The sequence below is a fragment of the Schistocerca serialis genome, unplaced genomic scaffold (assembly GCF_023864345.2).
Source record: "Schistocerca serialis cubense isolate TAMUIC-IGC-003099 unplaced genomic scaffold, iqSchSeri2.2 HiC_scaffold_118, whole genome shotgun sequence".
Lineage (NCBI taxonomy): Eukaryota > Metazoa > Arthropoda > Insecta > Orthoptera > Acrididae > Schistocerca > Schistocerca serialis.
The window spans coordinates 67501-77500 of record NW_026047381.1 but is presented as its reverse complement, the minus strand read 5'-3'; the positions used below and the strand labels follow the sequence as shown (position 1 = coordinate 77500).

Sequence of the window (10000 nt, the reverse complement as noted above, 5' to 3'; positions counted from 1 at the left end):
ACCTTAACCTAAGCGATATTGTACCTTAACCTAAGGTATATCGTACCTTAACCTAACCTACATTGCGCCTTCACCTAACCTACGTTGTACCTTAACCTAACCTACGTTGTACCTTAACCTAACCTACGTTGTACCTTAACCTAACCTACGTTGTACCTTAACCTAACCTACGTTGTACCTTAACCTAACCTACGTTGTACCTTAACCTAACCTACGTTGTACCTTAACCTAACCTACGTTGTACCTTAACCTAACCTACGTTGTACCTTAACCTAACCTACGTTGTGCCTTAACCTAACCTACGTTGTGCCTTAACCTAACCTACGTTGTGCCTTAACCTAACCTACGTTGTGCCTTAACCTAACCTACGTTGTGCCTTAACCTAACCTACGTTGTGCCTTAACCTAACCTACGTTGTGCCTTAACCTAACCTATGTTGTGCCTTAACCTAACCTATGTTGTGCCTTAACCTAACCTATGTTGTGCCTTAACCTAACCTATGTTGTGCCTTAACCTAACCTATGTTGTGCCTTAACCTAACCTATGTTGTGCCTTAACCTAACCTATGTTGTGCCTTAACCTAACCTATGTTGTGCCTTAACCTAACCTATGTTGTGCCTTAACCTAACCTATGTTGTGCCTTAACCTAACCTATGTTGTGCCTTAACCTAACCTATGTTGTGCCTTAACCTAACCTATGTTGTGCCTTAACCTAACCTATGTTGTGCCTTAACCTAACCTACGTTGTGCCTTAACCTAACCTACGTTGTGCCTTAACCTAACCTACGTTGTGCCTTAACCTAACCTACGTTGTGCCTTAACCTAACCTACGTTGTGCCTTAACCTAACCTACGTTGTGCCTTAACCTAACCTACGTTGTGCCTTAACCTAACCTACGTTGTGCCTTAACCTAACCTACGTTGTGCCTTAACCTAACCTACGTTGTGCCTTAACCTAACCTACGTTGTGCCTTAACCTAACCTATGTTGTGCCTTAACCTAACCTATGTTGTGCCTTAACCTAACCTATGTTGTGCCTTAACCTAACCTATGTTGTGCCTTAACCTAACCTATGTTGTGCCTTAACCTAACCTATGTTGTGCCTTAACCTAACCTATGTTGTGCCTTAACCTAACCTATGTTGTGCCTTAACCTAACCTATGTTGTGCCTTAACCTAACCTATGTTGTGCCTTAACCTAACCTATGTTGTGCCTTAACCTAACCTATGTTGTGCCTTAACCTAACCTACGTTGTGCCTTAACCTAACCTACGTTGTGCCTTAACCTAACCCATATTGTACCTTAACCTAACCCATATTGTACCTTAACCTAACCCATATTGTACCTTAACCTAACCCATATTGTACCTTAACCTAACCCATATTGTACCTTAACGTAACCTAATTTGTGCCTTAACGTAACCTAATTTGTGCCTTAACGTAACCTAATTTGTGCCTTAACGTAACCTAATTTGTGCCTTAACGTAACCTAATTTGTGCCTTAACGTAACCTAATTTGTGCCTTAACGTAACCTAATTTGTGCCTTAACGTAACCTAATTTGTGCCTTAACGTAACCTAATTTGTGCCTTAACGTAACCTAATTTGTGCCTTAACGTAACCTAATTTGTGCCTTAACGTAACCTAATTTGTGCCTTAACGTAACCTAATTTGTGCCTTAACGTAACCTAATTTGTGCCTTAACGTAACCTAATTTGTGCCTTAACGTAACCTAATTTGTGCCTTAACGTAACCCATGTTGTGCCTTAACGTAACCCATGTTGTGCCTTAACGTAACCCAATTTGTGCCTTAACGTAACCCATGTTGTGCCTTAACCTAACCTATATTGTGCCTCAACCTAACCTATATTGCGCCTTAACCTGACGCACGTTGTCGCTGAACCTGCTCTGTAATTGTTATGCAACTCGTTAAATTAGTGTAGTGTTGCCTAACCGCAACCCTCGCAATATAGTTCGCTATTCGCACTGCCCGGTCCCCTGTGTATCGCGTCATGTTAAACACCTTGCAGGTGTTGCTGACTTTCCACATGCTCCTGCTATACACTGTAATGTGGATAGCAGCAGGACGTACATGCCCCCCCCCCTTCCCCCCTGCCTTCGCAAGCTGGTCGTTGAGAAGTTTGCATGTTCAATGCCCTTCGCATGCCGACGTACTCAGCCTACGTTGTGGTACGGCCTGTCACCTGTCCGCCGATGTACGCAAAACCCACAAACTGTACTGCACATTGGTCCGTATGTACTGAATGATACATCGTGGCACATGTGTGACCGTACGACGACTGCGCCTAGCAACGGCAGACCATACAGTCCAAATATTGTGCACGCAGCTACGTGTCGTCTCCCTATAAGAGCTGGATTGCAGTGTGGTACGCCATTCAGACGTGTGGGAGGAACGGACGCCCTGGATGGCGATCAGCATGAGCAGTCTGTTGATGTAGTGGAGCGTGTATTCGGACGTAGTCGTCTCTTCTCACACACCGTGATAGCATGTTGCACCGCGTTCCACATCTGCGACATCCTGCAGAGGCCGGCTGACAGTCGTTCGCGCAATGGACACCGCATACGTACGGGGGCTACCTTCCACGTGTTCTCGAGGCGTGCACATGTTGTTGCGTCTATGTGGGCAGACGTAGTGTGTTGTGACACCTGACACAGGCATGCAATACTCGTTGCAAATGGCGATGGACGTCTACGTTTGCTGGTGACGTTACGCAAATGAACAACAGGTAACCCGTTGTGGTGCGGTTGTTCTCGCTAGAGGTGAATCAGTGTTGGCGACGATCGGTCGAGCTATTAACCGGTTGTTTCAGGGATACCCACCATGCCCACGAACGTGAAAGGGGACCCACCATGCCCACGAACGCGAAAGGGGATCTGGGTGTGAGGCGATACGCGGCGGTGGCTGGGTGGGACCGTCCCCGGCCGGTGAGGGGGGGCCGCCCGGCGTGCTGGCAGCGCGGTGCGTGGGCGCACGCGCTACAGCCGGCTGGTGGGGGCGGCCAGTGGCAGGCGCGCCGGCCGACGGACGCGGCAGGCGGCGCAGCTGCGCGCCGGCGCCCCCTGCTCGCGGCGCCTTGCGGCCAAAGTAGGTCCTCGCGGGCCCGGTGCGAAGCGCGGTGGCCATCTGCAGTGTGCTGGTCCGATTGAGGACTGTGTGCGCTGAGGATGCGCCGCCGCCCGGCGCTCGGCGCCGCGACGCCGTCTGCTGCTCGGTCGCCCCAGCGGTTCTCGCAGGTGGTTTGTATCGCAGCTGTGCGGACGTGTTGGCGCGTGCGCTGTGCTGGGAGAGTTCGCTTCGGCACCCAAGTGGGGCTTTTGTCCTTCTGTGGCGCTGGCGTTGGAGCTGCCGGTCACCGTAGGTGGCGCGTGTTGTCTCCCGCCGGCAATGCCACGACAGCACGCTCCCGGGCCTCTGTCGGCAGCGGCAAGCTCAGTTGGGAGCACGGGTGGTCGCACCTAAAGCGTCTACTCGCCTAACTCCGGGCGATTGCGCCTCTCTCGAACCCGACCAAGTACTTAGGACGGCGCTGCGCGCCGCCGGGACCTGAGAGGGTTTCGAGGTGTGTTGTGCAGGGGAGCTCAGCCTCCTCCTGTTTGCAGAATAATTGAGCGGACGCTTGCGTGTTCGCGCGGGCCCCCGGGACACACTCCCGGGCGGCCGGCTGCTCAGCTCTAGTTGACGCAGCTCCCTGGTTGATCCTGCCAGTAGTCATATGCTTGTCTCAAAGATTAAGCCATGCATGTCTCAGTACAAGCCGCATTAAGGTGAAACCGCGAATGGCTCATTAAATCAGTTATGGTTCCTTAGATCGTACCCACGTTACTTGGATAACTGTGGTAATTCTAGAGCTAATACATGCAAACAGAGTCCCGACCAGAGATGGAAGGGACGCTTTTATTAGATCAAAACCAATCGGTCGGCTCGTCCGGTCCGTTTGCCTTGGTGACTCTGAATAACTTTGGGCTGATCGCACGGTCCTCGTACCGGCGACGCATCTTTCAAATGTCTGCCTTATCAACTGTCGATGGTAGGTTCTGCGCCTACCATGGTTGTAACGGGTAACGGGGAATCAGGGTTCGATTCCGGAGAGGGAGCCTGAGAAACGGCTACCACATCCAAGGAAGGCAGCAGGCGCGCAAATTACCCACTCCCGGCACGGGGAGGTAGTGACGAAAAATAACGATACGGGACTCATCCGAGGCCCCGTAATCGGAATGAGTACACTTTAAATCCTTTAACGAGTATCTATTGGAGGGCAAGTCTGGTGCCAGCAGCCGCGGTAATTCCAGCTCCAATAGCGTATATTAAAGTTGTTGCGGTTAAAAAGCTCGTAGTTGGATTTGTGTCCCACGCTGTTGGTTCACCGCCCGTCGGTGTTTAACTGGCATGTATCGTGGGACGTCCTGCCGGTGGGGCGAGCCGAAGGCGTGCGACCGCCTCGTGCGTGCTCGTGCGTCCCGAGGCGGACCCCGTTGAAATCCTACCAGGGTGCTCTTTATTGAGTGTCTCGGTGGGCCGGCACGTTTACTTTGAACAAATTAGAGTGCTTAAAGCAGGCAAGCCCGCCTGAATACTGTGTGCATGGAATAATGGAATAGGACCTCGGTTCTATTTTGTTGGTTTTCGGAACCCGAGGTAATGATTAATAGGGACAGGCGGGGGCATTCGTATTGCGACGTTAGAGGTGAAATTCTTGGATCGTCGCAAGACGAACAGAAGCGAAAGCATTTGCCAAGTATGTTTTCATTAATCAAGAACGAAAGTTAGAGGTTCGAAGGCGATCAGATACCGCCCTAGTTCTAACCATAAACGATGCCAGCCAGCGATCCGCCGCAGTTCCTCCGATGACTCGGCGGGCAGCCTCCGGGAAACCAAAGCTTTTGGGTTCCGGGGGAAGTATGGTTGCAAAGCTGAAACTTAAAGGAATTGACGGAAGGGCACCACCAGGAGTGGAGCCTGCGGCTTAATTTGACTCAACACGGGAAACCTCACCAGGCCCGGACACCGGAAGGATTGACAGATTGATAGCTCTTTCTTGATTCGGTGGGTGGTGGTGCATGGCCGTTCTTAGTTGGTGGAGCGATTTGTCTGGTTAATTCCGATAACGAACGAGACTCTAGCCTGCTAACTAGTCGCGTGACATCCTTCGTGCTGTCAGCGATTACTTTTCTTCTTAGAGGGACAGGCGGCTTCTAGCCGCACGAGATTGAGCAATAACAGGTCTGTGATGCCCTTAGATGTTCTGGGCCGCACGCGCGCTACACTGAAGGAATCAGCGTGTCTTCCTAGGCCGAAAGGTCGGGGTAACCCGCTGAACCTCCTTCGTGCTAGGGATTGGGGCTTGCAATTGTTCCCCATGAACGAGGAATTCCCAGTAAGCGCGAGTCATAAGCTCGCGTTGATTACGTCCCTGCCCTTTGTACACACCGCCCGTCGCTACTACCGATTGAATGATTTAGTGAGGTCTTCGGACTGGTACGCGGCATTGACTCTGTCGTTGCCGATGCTACCGGAAAGATGACCAAACTTGATCATTTAGAGGAAGTAAAAGTCGTAACAAGGTTTCCGTAGGTGAACCTGCGGAAGGATCATTACCGACTAGACTGCATGTCTTTCGATGTGCGTGTCGTGTCGCGCAACACGCAGCTACCTGTACGGCTCGCAGTAGCCGTGCGCCGCGTGCGGAACCACGCGTTCGTCTCAAAACTAACGGCAATGTTGTGTGGTACGAGCGCTGAAGCGCTGGAGCGGCTGGCCTGCGGCACCTGGCGCCTGGCGCCGGTTTTGAATGACTTTCGCCCGACTGCCTGTCCGCTCCGGTGTGGAGCCGTACGACGCCCAGCGGCCGTGAGGCCGTTGGACACTGAACGCTGGAACAGGGCCGCCACACGCCTCAGTCCCGCCTATGCAACTGTCTCGAAAGAGATGGTGGAAACTATGAAAAGATCACCCAGGACGGTGGATCACTCGGCTCGTGGGTCGATGAAGAACGCAGCAAATTGCGCGTCGACATGTGAACTGCAGGACACATGAACATCGACGTTTCGAACGCACATTGCGGTCCATGGATTCCGTTCCCGGGCCACGTCTGGCTGAGGGTCGGCTACGTATACTGAAGCGCGCGGCGTTTGCCCCGCTTCGCAGACCTGGGAGTGTCGTGGCCGCCTGTGGGGCCGGCCGCGTCTCCTTAAACGTGCGATGCGCGCCCGTCGCCTGGCGGTTCGCATACCGGTACTTACTCGGTAGCGTGCACAGCCGGCTGGCGGTGTGGCGTGCGACACCTCGTACAACGACCTCAGAGCAGGCGAGACTACCCGCTGAATTTAAGCATATTACTAAGCGGAGGAAAAGAAACTAACAAGGATTCCCCCAGTAGCGGCGAGCGAACAGGGAAGAGTCCAGCACCGAACCCCGCAGGCTGCCGCCTGTCGTGGCATGTGGTGTTTGGGAGGGTCCACTACCCCGACGCCTCGCGCCGAGCCCAAGTCCAACTTGAATGAGGCCACGGCCCGTAGAGGGTGCCAGGCCCGTAGCGGCCGGTGCGAGCGTCGGCGGGACCTCTCCTTCGAGTCGGGTTGCTTGAGAGTGCAGCTCCAAGTGGGTGGTAAACTCCATCTGAGACTAAATATGACCACGAGACCGATAGCGAACAAGTACCGTGAGGGAAAGTTGAAAAGAACTTTGAAGAGAGAGTTCAAAAGTACGTGAAACCGTTCTGGGGTAAACGTGAGAAGTCCGAAAGGTCGAACGGGTGAGATTCACGCCCATCCGGCCACTGGCCTCCGCCCTCGGCAGATGGGGCCGGCCGCCCGCGCGGAGCAATTCGCGGCGGGGTCGTGTCCGGTTGCCTTTCCACTCGCCGCGGGGCGGGGCCGTTCCGGTGTGCGGTGGGCCGCACTTCTCCCCTAGTAGGACGTCGCGACCCGCTGGGTGCCGGCCTACGGCCCGGGTGCGCAGCCTGTCCTTCCGCGGGCCTCGGTTCGCGTCTGTTGGGCAGAGCCCCGGTGTCCTGGCTGGCTGCCCGGCGGTATATCTGGAGGAGTCGATTCGCCCCTTTGGGCGCTCGGGCTCCCGGCAAGCGCGCGCGGTTCTTCCCGGATGACGGACCTACCTGGCCCGGCCCCGGACCCGCGCCGCTGTTGGCTCGGGATGCTCTCGGGCGGAATAATCGCTCCCGTCAGCGGCGCTTCAGCTTTGGACAATTTCACGACCCGTCTTGAAACACGGACCAAGGAGTCTAACATGTGCGCGAGTCATTGGGCTGTACGAAACCTAAAGGCGTAATGAAAGTGAAGGTCTCGCCTTGCGCGGGCCGAGGGAGGATGGGGCTTCCCCGCCCTTCACGGGGCGGCGGCCTCCGCACTCCCGGGGCGTCTCGTCCTCATTGCGAGGTGAGGCGCACCTAGAGCGTACACGTTGGGACCCGAAAGATGGTGAACTATGCCTGGCCAGGACGAAGTCAGGGGAAACCCTGATGGAGGTCCGTAGCGATTCTGACGTGCAAATCGATCGTCGGAGCTGGGTATAGGGGCGAAAGACTAATCGAACCATCTAGTAGCTGGTTCCCTCCGAAGTTTCCCTCAGGATAGCTGGTGCTCGTACGAGTCTCATCCGGTAAAGCGAATGATTAGAGGCCTTGGGGCCGAAACGACCTCAACCTATTCTCAAACTTTAAATGGGTGAGATCTCCGGCTTGCTTGATATGCTGAAGCCGCGAGCAAACGACTCGGATCGGAGTGCCAAGTGGGCCACTTTTGGTAAGCAGAACTGGCGCTGTGGGATGAACCAAACGCCGAGTTAAGGCGCCCGAATCGACGCTCATGGGAAACCATGAAAGGCGTTGGTTGCTTAAGACAGCAGGACGGTGGCCATGGAAGTCGGAATCCGCTAAGGAGTGTGTAACAACTCACCTGCCGAAGCAACTAGCCCTGAAAATGGATGGCGCTGAAGCGTCGTGCCTATACTCGGCCGTCAGTCTGGCAGTCATGGCCGGTCCTTGCGGCCGGCCGCGAAGCCCTGACGAGTAGGAGGGTCGCGGCGGTGGGCGCAGAAGGGTCTGGGCGTGAGCCTGCCTGGAGCCGCCGTCGGTGCAGATCTTGGTGGTAGTAGCAAATACTCCAGCGAGGCCCTGGAGGGCTGACGCGGAGAAGGGTTTCGTGTGAACAGCCGTTGCACACGAGTCAGTCGATCCTAAGCCCTAGGAGAAATCCGATGTTGATGGGGGCCGTCATAGCATGATGCGCTTTGTGCTGGCCCCCGTTGGGCGAAAGGGAATCCGGTTCCTATTCCGGAACCCGGCAGCGGAACCGATACAAGTCGGGCCCCTCTTTTAGAGATGCTCGTCGGGGTAACCCAAAAGGACCCGGAGACGCCGTCGGGAGATCGGGGAAGAGTTTTCTTTTCTGCATGAGCGTTCGAGTTCCCTGGAATCCTCTAGCAGGGAGATAGGGTTTGGAACGCGAAGAGCACCGCAGTTGCGGCGGTGTCCCGATCTTCCCCTCGGACCTTGAAAATCCGGGAGAGGGCCACGTGGAGGTGTCGCGCCGGTTCGTACCCATATCCGCAGCAGGTCTCCAAGGTGAAGAGCCTCTAGTCGATAGAATAATGTAGGTAAGGGAAGTCGGCAAATTGGATCCGTAACTTCGGGATAAGGATTGGCTCTGAGGATCGGGGCGTGTCGGGCTTGGTCGGGAAGTGGGTCAGCGCTAACGTGCCGGTCCTGGGCGAGGTGAGTGCCGTAGGGGTGCCGGTAAGTGCGGGCGTTTAGCGCGGGCGTGGTCTGCTCTCGCCGTTGGTCGGCCTCGTGCTGGCCGGCGGTGCAGGATGCGCGCGCCTGCGCGGCGTTCGCGCCCCGGTGCTTCAACCTGCGTGCAGGATCCGAGCTCGGTCCCGTGCCTTGGCCTCCCACGGATCTTCCTTGCTGCGAGGCCGCGTCCGCCTTAGCGTGCTCCTCCGGGGGCGCGCGGGTGCGCGGATTCTCTTCGGCCGCCATTCAACGATCAACTCAGAACTGGCACGGACTGGGGGAATCCGACTGTCTAATTAAAACAAAGCATTGCGATGGCCCTAGCGGGTGTTGACGCAATGTGATTTCTGCCCAGTGCTCTGAATGTCAACGTGAAGAAATTCAAGCAAGCGCGGGTAAACGGCGGGAGTAACTATGACTCTCTTAAGGTCGTGCTGCTGCTGCGAGGTGCCTTCCTTGGGTTATAGTTACAGGGAGAGTGATGCGCAATACATGGGCCTAGCCCTCTTAGCCTCTCCTCTCCTGCGGTCTTCTCCCCTTCTCGTGGGCCCGCTGATTTTCGCAGAGTGGAAGACCGCACCAGGGGCTTGGGGGGGTTACCAGCCCCCCCCTCGCATTATCCCTTTATAGTTGGGGGCAGCCTACAAGAAACAAGAGATGGTGGCCCTTCCGCTGAAGGTGCCACCCCAGCTACCCCAGCACCTATCCGGCCAACCGGCCGTAACGAAAATGCGATAGTTTGTGTAGCTCCCTTTGCTTGCAGTGAGTGCCACCGCACTTTTACCACGAAGAACGGTCTCGGGGTCCATCGCCGCCGCCAACACCTTGCGGCCGCCAACGCTGAGATCGTGACGGAGAGGCATCGCGCGAGGTGGACGGAGGAAGAAGTCCTGTCGCTCGCCAAGGCAGAGGCCGAACTGTTCCTTGAGAGGGACGCCCGGTTCTTCTTCGTTAATCAAGAGCTTATTAGGATGTTCCCCGACCGAACGCTTGAGGCAATCAAGTGCCGACGGCGGCAAGCTGCCCACAAGCAGCTTGTCCGCCAATTCATGGAGGCGCTTGAGATCGGTCGGGGGGAAGAGCCGGCGTCCCGCCGGGGAGCAGCGAGCTCGCTGCCTGACGCGGGCGAGGCCGCTGCGCCGCCCGTCGACCCAGCCGAGGACTTCGCGGCCGACACCACCGGGCCGCCGCCGGAGGGGCCGACTGACGCCGCCATCTGGGAGCATCTGGCGGGG

The 10000-nt window shown here is 55.7% G+C and overlaps 2 non-coding genes and 1 pseudogene across 2 annotated transcripts; all 3 read left to right on the top strand.

Moving 5' to 3' along the window:
- The first annotated feature begins 3704 nt into the window (after positions 1-3704).
- On the top strand, positions 3705-5613 carry LOC126434033 (small subunit ribosomal RNA). Its single transcript, XR_007578928.1, has one exon. It is a non-coding gene; the product is annotated as a small subunit ribosomal RNA (ribosomal RNA).
- A 353-nt stretch (positions 5614-5966) lies between these two features.
- LOC126434048 (5.8S ribosomal RNA) lies at positions 5967-6121 on the top strand. The gene has a single exon (XR_007578936.1). It is a non-coding gene; the product is annotated as a 5.8S ribosomal RNA (ribosomal RNA).
- A 188-nt stretch (positions 6122-6309) lies between these two features.
- Positions 6310-10000, top strand: part of LOC126434043 (large subunit ribosomal RNA) — a 7889-nt pseudogene continuing 4198 nt past the window's right edge.